The following is a 15,941-nucleotide window of genomic DNA, read 5'->3' on the forward strand; positions in this document are numbered from 1 at the left end:
ATCGACGCAAACCCAAAAATTGAATATATATATTTAAATCGTTACGATGTGCACAAGTTGTATAAATTCGCATTTTATTTATGAAAAAGTTTTTGTAGTCGGGCTAATAGAGGTAACATAACATATATTTTTATCAAAAGAGATTTTGATGGTTTTTATTTATAAAAATACAGTCTTTTCAATACTACTAATGTTCTAATAAGGGGAAGGTGCATTTGAAATATTTACTTCGGACGGAGGCTTGTGGTATTAACGATACATACTTGCCAGCTTTTGACGCCCGGTGGCTTAGCGGTAGCGCTTCGCACTGTCGTGCCACAGGTCCCTGGTTCGGTCCTCGGGCTGGGCAAGGTTGACTCAGACTTTCATCCTTTCAGTGGGTCGATAAATGAGTGCCAAGCAAGCTTGGGAAGTAAACACTGGGTGTTCCGCGTTCGGCTGACTACCTGACCGGAACATCTGCTTCTGCACCCCAGAGCCCAAGGTCAAGAAAACTGAGATGGGCACAGTAGGCCTTGGCCCTCTAGGGCTGTCGCGCCGCTGGGTTTTTACTTTTTCCAGTTTTGGTGGAAGATTTTTCTTGAACATTTATATTAGCAGAGATGCCAACTGCTCTGGATTCGAAAAAATATTTTTTTAAAAAATGATAGGGAACTACAAATTAAATTTGCAACTTTTTGGTTAATTTTGTAAATTTTTAAAATGTTCAACAATGCTTAACTGTAGCAAATTGGCGTATCAGATACGCCTATGAATCATTTATTGGTGAGTAGAAACCCTATAAATCGAGAATTGACTGAGCCAAGAATCATACATTAAAAAACTACTACAGGAAAATATTTATCCAATATCTGGAGGAAGTAGGCATCTCTGTATTAGTAATTAGTAATGAGATTTATAGTTTACCCTTTTATCGAATTTCATTTGCATCGATATTAATTACCAACTTGTACGGCCTTTGAGAATAGTTTTTATAAGATCTATTTGTTGGTGAATTTTGCCTAGAGAAATCTTAATAGTTTTGATTTTAAAAAATAATTCATTGTTGTTTTATTACCGCTTTGTAAAATCTTTTCCAGCGACCGTACAATTTGGCAAGTATTCATATAAGAGATAAATTAGACCTGATAATCATATACAGTAATTTTTCTGTACGGGCAAAATCAAACAAGTTACGCGTACCCGTTTTAGTACCCCAATAACTTGAATAGTAAACTTACAAAATATTTGGGTATTATAGCTTAATCAAGATTTTTTTCAGTGTAGAAAAGTGTCACAAACTTAATTTTTACTAACTTTACTGCAGCCTTACACTAAAAAACAGCAATGCTTTTTTTCAATATCTCAATAATTTGAATAGTGGACTTTTAAATTACTTCGATATTGTAGCTTAATCAAGATTTTCAGAATAGAAAAGTGTCAAAAAATACATCACTGATTTTGCCACAGCATAAAACTGAAAAGCAACAATGTCATATTCCTTATCCCAATAATTTGAATAGTGAACTTTCAAATATTGAAGAATTGTTGCTTAATCAAGAATTTCTGTATAGAAAAGTGTCAAAAACTGCTTTTTTTACCAACTTTGCTGCAGCATTACACTGAAAGCAGCAATGTTCATATTGAGTATCCCAATAATTTGAATAATGAATTTTGAAATTATTAAGAGATTGTTGCTTAATCAAGATTTTAAGGGTAGAAAAATGTCAAAAACTGCATTTTTTACCAACTTTGCTACAACATACACTAAAGCAACAAACTGCCATAAAGCCATATTTAGTATCCCAATAATTTGAATAGTGAGCTTTCAAATTATTGAGGGATTGTTGCTTAATCAAGATTTTCAGGGTCGAGAGGTGTCAAAAACTGCAGTTTTTTCTAACTTTGATGCAGAACAGCACTGAAAAACAGCAATGCTCCTTTGCAACAATTGCGTATTGCCTAAGCGGCAGTTTACTAATAATATAATAAGAAAACTTGGGGAGTTCATGTTTTCGTTAAGTGAACCCAATTAAGGATACTCATATTTAATGTTTAAAGAAATGATCTTGATGAGCTTTAAACTTTTTTATATTTTATTTCCCAGCCGGCGATGAGCAGTCGACCCAATATTGAGTTTCCAACTATCAATGTTCTACAAGGTTGCTTTGTAATTTTGAACCTAACCCAGAAGACAAGAGGATTTTTGGATCAAACATTAGGACATTCTAGCCTTCGTATGACTTTTGGGGGGAACTATCCCACATTTGCGTTACACGGAGAGAAAAACAAGAAAGCTTCCCGCTTTTCTCGTCGGCAAGGGAACTCTAATGCATGATCACTGAGTATATTTTACTTCTGCAGAGAGCCGGGAGCAGAATTCGTATCAACCAGCCATCATTGGGATTCAAACTTAGGGCACTTCATAGAAAGACGAATGCTCTATCCTTTGTCTCTGAACCTTGAACATCGAAATTTTCCGTGGGGAAGAGAAAATTCTCTCAAACTTGCACAGTATTCATTACTCATAATCTACTTCCATAAAAAGAATCAGAGCAGTGATGGCTCAGGGGATAGAGTATTCGCCTTCCAATGAGGTGAACCAGATTCGAATCCCAGCAATGGCTGGTTGATACAAATTCCCCATCCGTCTTGCGCCGACCACTGTGCTGACGTAAAATATCCTCAGTGGTAGACGGATCATGGGTTAGAGTCCCCGTGCCGACAGGCTAACCGTGGGAGGCTCTCGTTGTCTTCAGCTTCATGTAACGCAAATGCGGGTTAGTTCAACGCCTCCTGTAACTGAAAGCCTCCACACGGTTTTTTATAGGTAGTCCAATTAGACCACTGTGAAGGATATCCACTTACCGAACGAGTCATTTAATACAGAATATAGTTAAAAAAAGAAAGTGGTAGCAAATATATGACTAAAACTTTATTTTATTTATGAATATTATTGGCTTGCCTTATTCACTTGTCAACCACTACAGATTCAATTCTCAAATATATAAGATAAATTTCTCTCAATTACTTTTATGAAAGGTTTTGGGTACATGCGCACAACTGGTTCGCTTTTTAAGCAGTCTGTGCAGACTACGTGTGAAAGACCGTGTGGAGGCTTCTTGATGTAGAAGGTGATGGTTAGTTCCATCAAGAACTCCTCCACGAAGGTAAATTTCACCCAATACCTACTGATCCAGGATTTCCCTTGTCTTCCGTATTGGGTTCAAAATTACAAGGCTACGTAGTTGAACATTAATAGTCGCAAACCCGAAAATTGGTTCGGCTCTTTAGCTGCAGTTATAAAATAAAAATAATAAATAAAAAGAAACCAGCAAATCAACTTAACCGGTTAACGCCCAGCGTCATATATTTAGGACAGTTCCTATTTTCAAAGACATTCATTGTGGTGGGAAACTTTTTTCAGAATTNCTCTCAATTACTTTTATGAAAGGTTTTGGGTACATGCACACAACTGGCTCGCTTTTTAAGCAGTCTGCGCGGACTACGTATGAAAGACCGTGTGGAGGCTTCTTGATGTAGGAGGTGATGGTTAGTTCCATCATGAACTCCTCCACGAAGGCAAATTTCACCCAATACCTGATCCAGGATTTATCTTGTCTTCTGCATTGGGTTCAAAATTACAAGGCTACGTAGTTGAACATTAATCGACGCAAACCCAAAAATTGACTCAGCTCTTTAGCTGCGGTTATAATATAAAAATAATAAATTAAAAAAAACCAGCAAATCAACTTAATAACACTTAAATATCAAGTTTTTCTAATTTATCATGGTGTTATTATTTCCAGTATTTAATAATTCTTTGCTGGTAAACAATGTTTCAAAAGATATGTTTGGAAAAGTAAATCACTAAGCAAAACACAAGTTTTTACAAAATATTTTATTTATGTACTATAACATCATTTGTATCTTCTTTTTTTAAATGTTAGGCTTATATATACTTAGTATCTATAGTTAATAGACTCCTCCATTTCGATTACGTTGAATACCTTGTTGAGAAGCTTGATTTCTTTGATTGTTGTTAAGATTTCCTCGACCATAGTTTGTATTGTAAGCATCTTGTCTATTATTTTGAGAAGTAGCTCCTCCTTGATTTGCTGTGAAATCATACAAAAACAAGTGAAAACTGACTGTTTCATATTATTTTTGATTATTATTCATTGTTTTAAGCTAAACTTGCACAAAAACATATTCATTTATCAAGAATTCCATTGCTTTTCTAAGAGAAATATTTAACTTACATCAACAGTCTCTTGATTTGGCTTGAAATAAACTAATGATTTGGTTTTTAACACGCGTGTATCATGTAAATATGTGAAATGCCTGGAATCTATTATTCAATGGATCGGAAAATATATACGATCATAGCTGTAATTTCGATAAAATTAGTAGTTTGCTTAATATAAAAAAAAAATTAACCCCAACTTTTAACATCATAATTTATAAAAAGAGAGAAAATGTAGGGTTTTTATACCTATATAAAATCAGGTGCCGCTAAAAATAATCTCATGCCATTTATTAATGCATATTGAAAATTAACACCTAACATACATTACAAAATTTGTATTTTCTTTACATATAAAATAATAAAATTAAATGCTAACTTCCAACATCATTATTTATAAAGTGTGAGAAAATGTAGGATTTTTTTTCACTTATATAACAACTATTATAACCACTATATAACTGGCTACTATTATTTCACTACTGCTAAAACATATCTGATTTGATTCACCTGCAATTTTATGTGTACTAAGTTTAATCATGAAATTTGATAATTGCATTACTTTCAAAAAATTTCGATTAGCTGTACAACCACAATAATAATGTAATAACATAGCAATTGAAATTTACTCAATTTTCATGTTTCTCTTGAACTCTGTTACAATTACTGAGGTGTCATAACAGAATATCAAATTTATCAAAAAAAAATTATAAAATAAATGTAACATTAAATAAACATACCTTGATTTACAGGTCTTCCTAAAAGAAATATCTTAATGTATTAAATATTACAAAACAATGAGTTTTTCCAAATTTATCAAATACATGTACCCTAAAATTCTTTTTGACTTATTGTAACTTTCATATTTTTGAGAAAGATTATGATTTAATCATCAACTCTAAATTTGCCTCTCAATTAGTAATATATTATAAAGTTACTAACCTCCGTAACCACCTCGACCACGGCCACCTCTTGCTGTAAAATAAAAAGTAAGCTTTTATTAGGCAGCCTTATTCAAAATTAAAAACAGGTTTTCAAATGTCATTTTTTTTATAAACTATTCAATAAGTGCTTTAAAGAAATGTCTGCATTGTTTTGTTGCATTAATCTCTAATTAATATTTTCAATCCATTTATACGAACAGTTGTATTTAAAAAAAATTTAAATTTAATAAAACAGTTATGGGTAGAGCTTTTCTTGAAGTGTTAAAATATTTGTTTCTCCGAAAATATGTTAGCAATATAATTCCCATTGCTATTTATTTTTCTTTTCTGTCTGGAGTTGAGTAATGGCATTTTAAAAGCAAAATTGGTAGCCAATAGTAGAAATTACCCACTTATTTCAAACAAACAAATGACATGCCTTTTCTTCATAAATATTACCAATCACTGCAATATATAATATCAGTCGTTAATAAATTTACGATTTTAATTCTTATTTGCATAACACCATAGCTTAATGGATATTTTACAATCTCCTTGAGTTTCAGTCCTAATCGAGACATTTGACAAAACATACATTTTGACAAAACTCCTTTCAGAAAAATTCATGACAGAAAACGTATAGTTCTCGATGTCAAATAATAATAAACAAATTTCAATTGCTGTAAATCAATTATTAAATTTTTTAACCTACATCAAAGCTTTTATTTATATATTTAAATTAAATGAGCTGCTAACTTACTGAAAATATAGAAATGTTTAAGGTTCTTAATAAAAATGCATTGTTTATAAAATTCAAATGAAAAATAAGCAATATAGAATTAAAATTCGCTCTTAAAAACATTATCAGGCTTCGCATGCGCCTGGAAAAAATATAAACACGTAACAATTTTTTAAAAGAAACCGAGAATTTCTCAGTTTTAGTTTTCCTTTTCAAAAATTTAAAATTCGAAATCCTAAATACTTCGGATCTATGGATGCGTCGCTTGGAGATAGTAAAAATGGAGATGTGCTCAAATCCCTAAGCTACAGGTACAATTTAAGGAAGATGTTGAAATGCCGTATGTGTGGGGTCATTCTTGTAAAAAAAGTAAGCGATTGGAAAAAATCCCTTAACTCTTTAAGTGGAAATATTAAATTGTGTTATTTAGATGTCACGGTCATTGTAACATTAATATTACGGTCAATCGATTATTAATAATTTTCGGTAATACTAATAAGAGTCGGTTAAAGTTTGTGCGAATTTATATCGGACAGTGACTCATAAGCATAAAAAAATCTATGTATTGCATATCAGTAGGTCATATGTGCACTGGGAAGTGGTATTTAACCTCAAAATACATCATTAGTGTAAGGCAAACTTGTGAAGGGCACTCATTTCCTTTGATTTATTCGATTATTAAAAATAATATTGGCTATTATTTATTTATTTTGATGGTAGGCACTGAACTCTTGTCTTTCACATCTGGAGATGACAGAAGAGCTGCTCTTTAACGTTCCCCGGAGGGCACCTGTGAACCCAAGTCACGAAGGCGAGCAACATTACCCATTCCACACTTACACATATACCCGTTCATAAAGTGGACCACTTTCACACACCACACAACAGAGAACAACACACAGAGAGAAACATACATGCCCTGAGCAAGATTGTAACCCTCAACCTAAGGCTCCTATACTATCAGAGCTGACCTATCAAGCAATATTGGAGCAAACAAGTTCGCAAGTTAACGTAATGTTAGTTATGTTATTACAGAGATGCCAACTGCACCGGACACGCCAAAATAATTCAAAAAACGGTAAATACCTACAAAGTAAATTTTGCAAATAGTTGACAATATTTGCCTGCTTTTAAAAATGTAAAGCATGTAATAAGTACTACAAGTGGTGAATTATATAAGCCTGCGCATTGTTTAGAAATAGTGGTGGATTAAAATCTACTAAATCGAACTTATTAAACCAAGAATTACAATTAATAAACTACCACTTGAAAATATTTATTCGCTGTGCTTATGTTAGCTCTTTGCGCCAACAATAAATGTTAAGTCGGCCTGTCTAATTCAGGGGCTCTACCTCAACCATTGGTTTCGCTGCCAGGCCAACGCCTCCTATAACTGAAAGCCTCCCCTCGGTTTTTTATAGGCAATCCAATCAGACCACTGTGAAGGTAAATCAGTTTACGAAGGAGCCATTTAATCGAAAATCTACTAAAAATTAGAAAGTAGTAGCAAATATGTGTCTAAAAACCTGTTTAATTTATGAATATGATTGGTTTGTCTTATTTACTTGCCAACCACTACAGATTCAATTCTCAAATATGTATGACAAATTTCTCTCAATTACTTTTAAAATAGAATATGGGTTTATGCGCACAAATGGTTCGCTTTTTAAATAATCTACGAAAATTCCGTGTGGAGGCCTTCTGATGTAAGAGGTCACGCTGACCGCTCGGTTATCTGGCCGGTGCAGACTATTATTAAATGCAGCATTCTTTAATAAGTCATAAATTTGATTTTCAGAACGTAATCAGGTTTCACTTGTACCAGGAAAAAGTATGAGCTGTTATCAAGATAATTATAAAGATAATTTCTCAGTATTAGTTTTACCTTTAAAATATTTTAAATTTAAAATTCGAAAGCCTAATACTTTAGACCTATGGATATTTCGCAGGGAGATATGATAAGAAATGCAGATGCGATCAAACCCCTGAACTAGATTATCAATTCATGAGAGATGTTAAAATTGAAACTTAATGAGGTGATTTACCCAAGAAAAGTAAGTTATTTGATCAAATCTCTCAACTATTTTAGCGAAAAGATAAAGTAATATTGTTTATATGTAATGGTCAAAGTAGTTGGCCACTTATAATATTCGCCTATTATTATTAGGTATAACCAAGTGAGTCGGTTAAGGTTGCATAAATTTATATCGCCCAGTGTCACATAACATTAAAAAAATGTTAGTGTAGGATATATCGAGAGAAAATGTATACCAGGAAGTGGCACTAAACCTTAAAAAACAAAAGTGTCGAGTTTGCAGTGTATCCACTTTCTAGAAAAAGAAGTATGGTCGGTTAAAGTATGTATAAATTTGCATCAGACTATGGCGCATAATATTGAAAAAAAAGGCCAATGAAGAATATTTTGTGCAAATATACCCCGTGCAGTGGCATTAGCCTTAAAAAACATCTGTGTAAGGTATATCGGGCAAATGTGTACCAGGCAGTGACTATTAATCTTTAAAAAAAACAACAGTTTGGTAAACCGGGCAAAAAATATTAAACAGTGATTATTATCCATACATATTTATTTTCCTTTAACGAAACAGAGCGGTGAAGTAAAAGTTTGGCTGCATATTTCTACTCCTTTTGCGTAAAGTTATATTTCAAGCTTAAAGTAAAATGTATACTTGTGGTAAAATGTATGCTTTCCATTTATTTGTTGGATTTAGAATTTTTTTTAAAGAGGTTTTGGTCACCACTGCATATAAATACTTACTAAAAAAGTATTTCTAACATATGAACGAACTAAAAAATATATTTCTATATATGACTGTAGCTCAGTTTTAATTTTACTTCTACATGGGAATATTATCCTCGAAAAAATGCAAAAGCTGGCAGGTATGGATAAAAAGGTGCTGCAACAAGAGAAAAATATTTGAGTCCAAAGTTGTTTATTTCATCTTTTCAATAAACAATTAAAATATTTGATCAAGTCACTTATTTTCTTTAGGGAAATTACCCCACAAAATTGGTATTTTAACAGTTTTCGTGAATTGTTCATATTGTTTAGGGATTTGATCAAATCTCTGTTTTTCTAATCTCGGCAACAGTTATTTCTACGTAAAGATTTTAAACAAATTGACTGTCTCAAACAAAAAAATAATAATAAATAAATGATGAATTAGATGTGTAAATAAATAAAATACGATTTTTCATTTTAACATTACTACTGATTTTTAAGATTTTCAATACGCATATAAATCTTGGTAACATACAAAATCTTAGCTATTCAAGAATGCTTTCTAGATAAAACGTGCTACTCATTTTTATCAAACTATCACGAAAACGGGCTACAAATAATTCTGCTTTCGAGATAAAATGCTACTCGTTTTAATTAAAATATCATGAAAATGGTCTTAAAATAATTCCGTTTTCAAGATAAATGCTACTTGCTTTCATTAAAATATCATGAAAATGGGCTAAAAATAATTTGATCAAGTGTTACAACCTGGAAAAGTTTAGATGAAATTAAGCAACATTTCAGCTAATTTAAAAAATGAAAATTAAATAAATTATTTGAAAAAATTTCCAAATTTAGTGTCAGCTTTAAAAATTCTGAACAATTTTGAAAATTCGAAGCGATTTCTGTATTCAGGATCTCAAAAATATAGTATTCCTTTTAATTGAAAGTATTATTAAAAAAATGTAAAAAAAGCAAATAATTTTAAAAATATATCCCTTACCAGGACCATTATAGTTATTATATTGTGCTGTAAAGGAAAAAAAGTATGTTATTTAAAAGCAACTAAATATTATTTACAAATTTATTTATATTCAGAATACATTTTTTCACACCATAAAAATTCATTGAATGCATAAAATTTAAACCTAAGTAAACAGTAAATTAAGTAAGTCAAGCAATGTAATTTTAAATTGCATAGTATTATATTATAAGTCATTTTAAATTACTTACACAGAGTTTCTTGATAAAATTATTTAGTATTTTGAATAAAAATAATATTTGAAAACAAAGAAAAACAATTGTGGGTATTTTTTTTAAATAGAGATTTCATAGATCGCATTCAAATCCTAGTAAATAATAAATTAAAAAACTGCTTCATTTCAAATGAAATTAAAATATTTTTAAAATAAACGTTTTTGAATTTGTTAGCACTTCATCTTGCCTTCTGAATATTCAATATGAACAGCGAAAATAAATGCTACCAGGCAACATTTCATGCTGGCGTTCATTTTTATAATGTAAGTTAAATGCTTCAACACGTTCACGCCGGGAAAAGTGAAAATACTGGTACGGGAAAATAGAAAATACTGGTAGACGAACTATTTCAGTATTAGATAACATTTGGGAAGAGTTAATCTATTCTCAACAATAACAATTCACTCTAAGGAAATTTATCACGGCGAAGAAGCAATTCATTATAAAAATTGCATCCGTTTAAAAACAATTGGTAGTTATGGATTTTTATTATTCCCGTAAAAAAACTAAAAGATGAAATTTATTGTTACCAGTTTTTACTCCGGTGCGCTGCCAAGATGAGACAATCTAGCGTGACCCACCGGTGGGTCTCCCCGGCGTGAACGTGTTAATTAGCAGTTAGTTGAGAAACATGTGTTAAAATTCAAAATCTGGTTTCTGCGCGAGAATCTTGAATACCATTCTACTGTTACAAAAACATGAATTACTTCTTTACAAATTTAAGCTCTTCGTATTGATTATTTATTTTCTTGAAATTGAAGGTATTTGTAATAAAACATGTTGGCATTATGTAAAATAAAAAAATATGAACTTATTAACTTTTTATCATACATTCTGAATATGCAGTGAGAATAGCTACAACAAATACTATCTTTCAAATTTTCATGAAGTTGTTCATTTTTATAATGTAAGTTAAATGTTTTAATTAGCAGTTAGTTGAAGAATATGTGTTAAAATTCCCAAATCTCGTTTCTACGTGAAAAGCATTTTTACCTTTCTGCTATATAACAAAAACATGAATTATTTTTTTACAAATTTTAAACTTCTCGTATCGATTATTTATTTTCTTGAAGTTAAATGTATTTGTAATAAAAATGTGGGCATTTTGTAAAATAAAGGAGTTTGAATTTATTAACTTTTTATCTTACCTTCTGAACATACTGTGAGAACAGCGACAACAAATGCTATCAAGCAAATTTTCTTGAAGGTGTTCATTTTTAAAATGTAGGTCAGATGCTTTAAATCTGTTAGTTAGAGAAGATTATTTAAATTTTAAATCAGGTTTCTACTCGAGAACTTTTATACCATTCTGCTTTCATAAACAACAAGAATAAACTCTTTTGAAATTTAAAATTCCATATCAATTACTGTTTTACGTGAAGTTAGACGTATTTACAATGGAACATATGTCGATTATGTCAATTGAATTTAATACCCTTAACGTTGGTTAAACCTATAAAATCATATTGTGGCGAAAGGATTTAATATTGGGAAATGTATTTTAACTTGTCATATATAATTTTAGCTAAAAGAGAAGCAGTAAAAATGCATTTTCGAGCACTCGCTTTGGTAAATTTCAGAAATAGATACCTGATAGTTTTAATTTTAGTTTCGAAATATAATTAAAATGAATAACTATTAAGGTATGTCGAAACTCTTCATACGTAATTTTCCAATTTATTACAGATGTATTAGCAATTTATTTTCATTTTATAAATCAAAAATCTTTGCAGTCTAGGAAAAAGAAAGTTAAAATATATTTTTATCACAAAGTGTTTTGATACTTTATATAACTTTAAAAAGAAGTCTTTTTCAGACTACAACAGTCTATCAAGGATAAATAACAATTTAAATTTACTTCGGGGTGAAAACTACTGTATAAATACAAGTGAGAATTTCCCTTCTGAATTTAAGGTAAAATAACCGTCAACAGTCTGTTTATCCGATTTACCAAAAAAATTTAATTATAGTTGGGTACATTTCTTTACCTTTACGGTTTAAAAACCATTTACAACTCGTAAAATTAATATTCCATGAATAAATAACTATACGATTTTTAACCATTTGAAACTAAAGAAGTTTCTGAACCATAAAAATAAAACTTAAGCGGACATTGGAGTTCTTTGGGTCCTGCGCCATTTATGCGTGAATGATAGTTTTGTATTCTGAAAGAGGATCACTGATTGATGAGAGCATTACAATAGAAACTTTTCATATATTGAAGGAATGGAAGAAATATTGTGGTATCATCGCTGAGATTAAAACTCCTGTTCCTCATTAGATTGGCCGACTAACCCTCACAGCTACATATGTACCCAAGTGCACTTAACAAATACGTGGGCCTAGTTGGCACAAGATACTGATTCTTAAACCGTGTTCAGTAAACAATCATAACAGTTAATAAACGTTTTTTCTCACACTTAGCAGTTTGAATATAATCTTTTTTTATGGTTATGTGATTGCTTTAGTTTAATATAGTGCAAACACAATTAAATAATTTGCTATTTAACCATATTTTCCGAGGAACTTCTAACACTGTGGTAGTTTATCTTCGGGGTGTTCAACCCTTAAAAAACTAGCCCTTATAAAAAAAGCACTGGTCATCAAATCCCGAATAAAAAAACCTTCTAAAAGTGAAACACAGTTTATACACTAATAAATTCTTATTTTGGATAATGAAGCGCCAAGCAAGGTAGTAAGTTATAAATAGCTACCTTGGCTCAATTAATGCTGACGAACGCTTGCTTTGTAATAATTTTATAGTTAGCAACAGAATATATTAGTAGCAAAAAGAAAGTACCGTTAACTTAAACCAAAATAATTTTATTTCCTATTTTTTATTAGTTAATTACGTTCATATACGAATTAACAATTAAATTTTTCATGTTGTTGTTGTCTTATACCATTTATCAATACAGACAAGCCTATTTTAGGGCAGAGGATGCGCTTCTTCGTGATTTCCAGTGGAGCCATCTATGGTTCAGAATTCGACTTTTGCTACGCACATCCGTCAATCTCGTTTAACCCAAAGGACACAATCACACACCATCCATTCACCCTCAATAGTAATTTATTAATTGACCTTAACTAAAGAACGAGCAATCTTCAATCCATTACCCCCAGAGATAATGATTGTTATGGGAACTTGGAAGACTTTGTATCTCCAACAGATTTAGCAAGCACTAGTCATTATTTTGTACACTGGAAGTCTTCGGCTGGCGAGGATCGAACTCACTCCCACTAGGACACGGAGCCAACGTCCTACCAACCAGACTATGCCGGCACTCAATCTTTCATGAATAAGTAAATAAGATGTATAATAAAAGCAGGCATAGAAAGTGCTTAAAGTAATAGAATGAAGTATTTAGAATTTTAAAAAAAATGAATACATAAAATATTTTAAAATGTTGACTTTAAAATGTTATGGCAGCAGGCATTGTGTGATCTTTATTTATAACTATTATTACTCAAGTAAAAAAATATTGTTAAGTAAATATAAGGTTAACTTCGTACTACACGTATATATAAAAGCAAACAAGATGAAAATAATGCCACCTGAATAGACGTGCCATAGTTTCTGTTCTGAAATTAAAAAAGTCCTATGTTGTCGAAACATAATGTCCCTGTGTTTATGACATTATTTTTGTTCCTTTCTCGTTGTTCAACTTTTGATTATTCATTATGCTCTGATGTTTATTGTTTTGAAAATATGAATTTTCACTAAAATGCAAATAGCAAGCAACTATTTATTCAAGGAATTAATAAATGAAATAAATTAGTTATAGTTAAGTTAAAATTATTATTAAACAGTAGATATTTTTGAAAAGATATATTTTTTATTGGTAATAAGCAAATAACCATGGGAATGAATGGAACCCTGCGCGACAGAAGAACATGCGAAAAAGCAGCAACCTAGACCACTGCAGCATTAATACGAAAGGAAAGGAACCATTAAGTTAGGAAAGAGCTGCGATGGCTCAGAGGATAGAGCGTTCACCTTACTATGAGTCGAACCGGGTTCGAATCCCAGTCGATACGAATTCCGCATCCAGCTTGCACTAACAGCAGCGCAGACGTGAAATAGCCTCAGTAGTAGACAGATCATGAGTTAGAGTCTTCTTGCAGACAGGCTAACCGTGGGAGGTTCTCGATGTTTTCCTCTTTAAGTAACGCAAATGAGAGTTAGTTCCATTAATAAGTCTGCCACGAGGGCAAATTTTTCCGATTACTTGATCAAGGAGTTCCCTTGTCTTCTGTATTGGGTTCAAAATTACGAGGCTATGGAGCTGAACATTAGTAGTCGTAAACCCAAAAAATTAGGTCGGCTGTTCAACGACGGTTATAATAAAATGGCAGCGTTTCGACACTACATTTACCCCCACTCCATTTACTATTGGAAATGCATATCTTCATTACTCGTGGCTCATGCGAAACATCATTCTAGTAGTTGAAAAAATTTTAAAATAGGCAGAAAATTTTAAAAAACTTTATTTAAGTTTAAGAACAAGATTATTTGTCTATCCAAATTTTTATTCATGTGGTTTAACTGTCTTCCAGCTGGACTCTTATTTTGCACCAATGGAAAAAGTGCCTTTATGATCAGATTTACATGAAAATTAAATGGAAATTTCGTTCAACTACCTACCACGCTTGTAAAAAAATGCCACACAGATTTTATTTCAGCAAAGTTACAACATATATCATTTTGCATAATTAATAGATTATGGATGATAGGAATATTCTGCTTTTTCAATTGTATCAGAATAAACTTGTGTAAGAATAAACCATTTGAGTAAGCAGCCTTTAACGTTTTGAAAAAGTGACGTGTTCCGAAAATGGAACGTTGGCATTCAAACGGCTCATTATAACGGCATATTATAACGGCATAAACGGCTTTACCTAATTTATTAGAAAAAAAAACTTTTCCACCATGAAGAAATAAAAATAAAAAAAATTCTGAAACTACCGAAAATCCTCATTAGTTAGGGGTTCGAAAAGGGTTAAAACTTTCAAATATCCACATAACTTTTTAAAATCTATAGCAATGCGGTCAGAATCTTAGCAGTTCAATCAGGGCGCAAAGACGGAAAAGACAAACTAACTAGTAGTAGAATCGTTTCATTAAAAGCTGAACTTCATGAGATTAAAAATAAGCTTTTACTATCCTTAACTATTAAGTTTACCAAAAAAATTCTGCTCACGAAATTACACAAAAAGTCAAAATGTTAGGGCATTTACCATTTTACCCTTTATTGTATATTTCAAATATAACGCTTAGTTTTGAAGGACGCTTTCTTTACAAGTTTTAACCCGTTTTCTACCGAATTTATATATTGAGATGATACAAAAAGCGGTTTTATGGAAAAAGTGGTATAATATATTTTCCAAATTAATTGTTTTTTCGACTGTTAGGGCATTCAAAAAGTCTTTGATAGATCTGAAAGTACTTGATTGATTGATTGATATGATTGATATGAGTGGAATCTCGGTGTTAAGCGCGAAGCGCTTCTAACCGATTCATCTATACTGTTTTGGCATTTAGTCCAGAGGTCATATACAGTTCAAAGTTCTAAGTTAGGATCAGATAATAAGTCCATGATGAGGTGAGGCATGAGTTGATTCAGTAGTACATCAGTTGTATGGGGAATTCCCCTGGATTAAAGTTGTGAGAAGATGCAGTACGTCTTGGTCCTTCAGCAAGTCTTTAAGTTCACTGATGAGGCTAACAAGTCTGTGGGCTGTAGAAGTAGGCGTGTCCTTGGTCGTGAAAGTACTTGCTCCTTATAATTCTAGATCTAATCAGAAATAACTAAATCATTGTGGTATCAGAGAATCTTTTAATTCACCCAGATAAATGAAAATGCTAGAAAAAGTTTCCCACTACAATTAATGTTTTTGAAAAAAGGAACTGTCCTAAATATATGACGCTGGGCGTTAACCGGTTAATATGCTTCCGCCAAACGTGATGTATATATTTATGCTTGAGTATTATTATTGAGTTAAGGGATAAATATCCAGCCTTTTTTTTTTTTCTTTTTTTCTTAGATGGAGTCTCGC

The sequence above is a fragment of the Parasteatoda tepidariorum genome, chromosome X2, assembly GCF_043381705.1.
Source record: "Parasteatoda tepidariorum isolate YZ-2023 chromosome X2, CAS_Ptep_4.0, whole genome shotgun sequence".
NCBI lineage: Eukaryota > Metazoa > Arthropoda > Arachnida > Araneae > Theridiidae > Parasteatoda > Parasteatoda tepidariorum.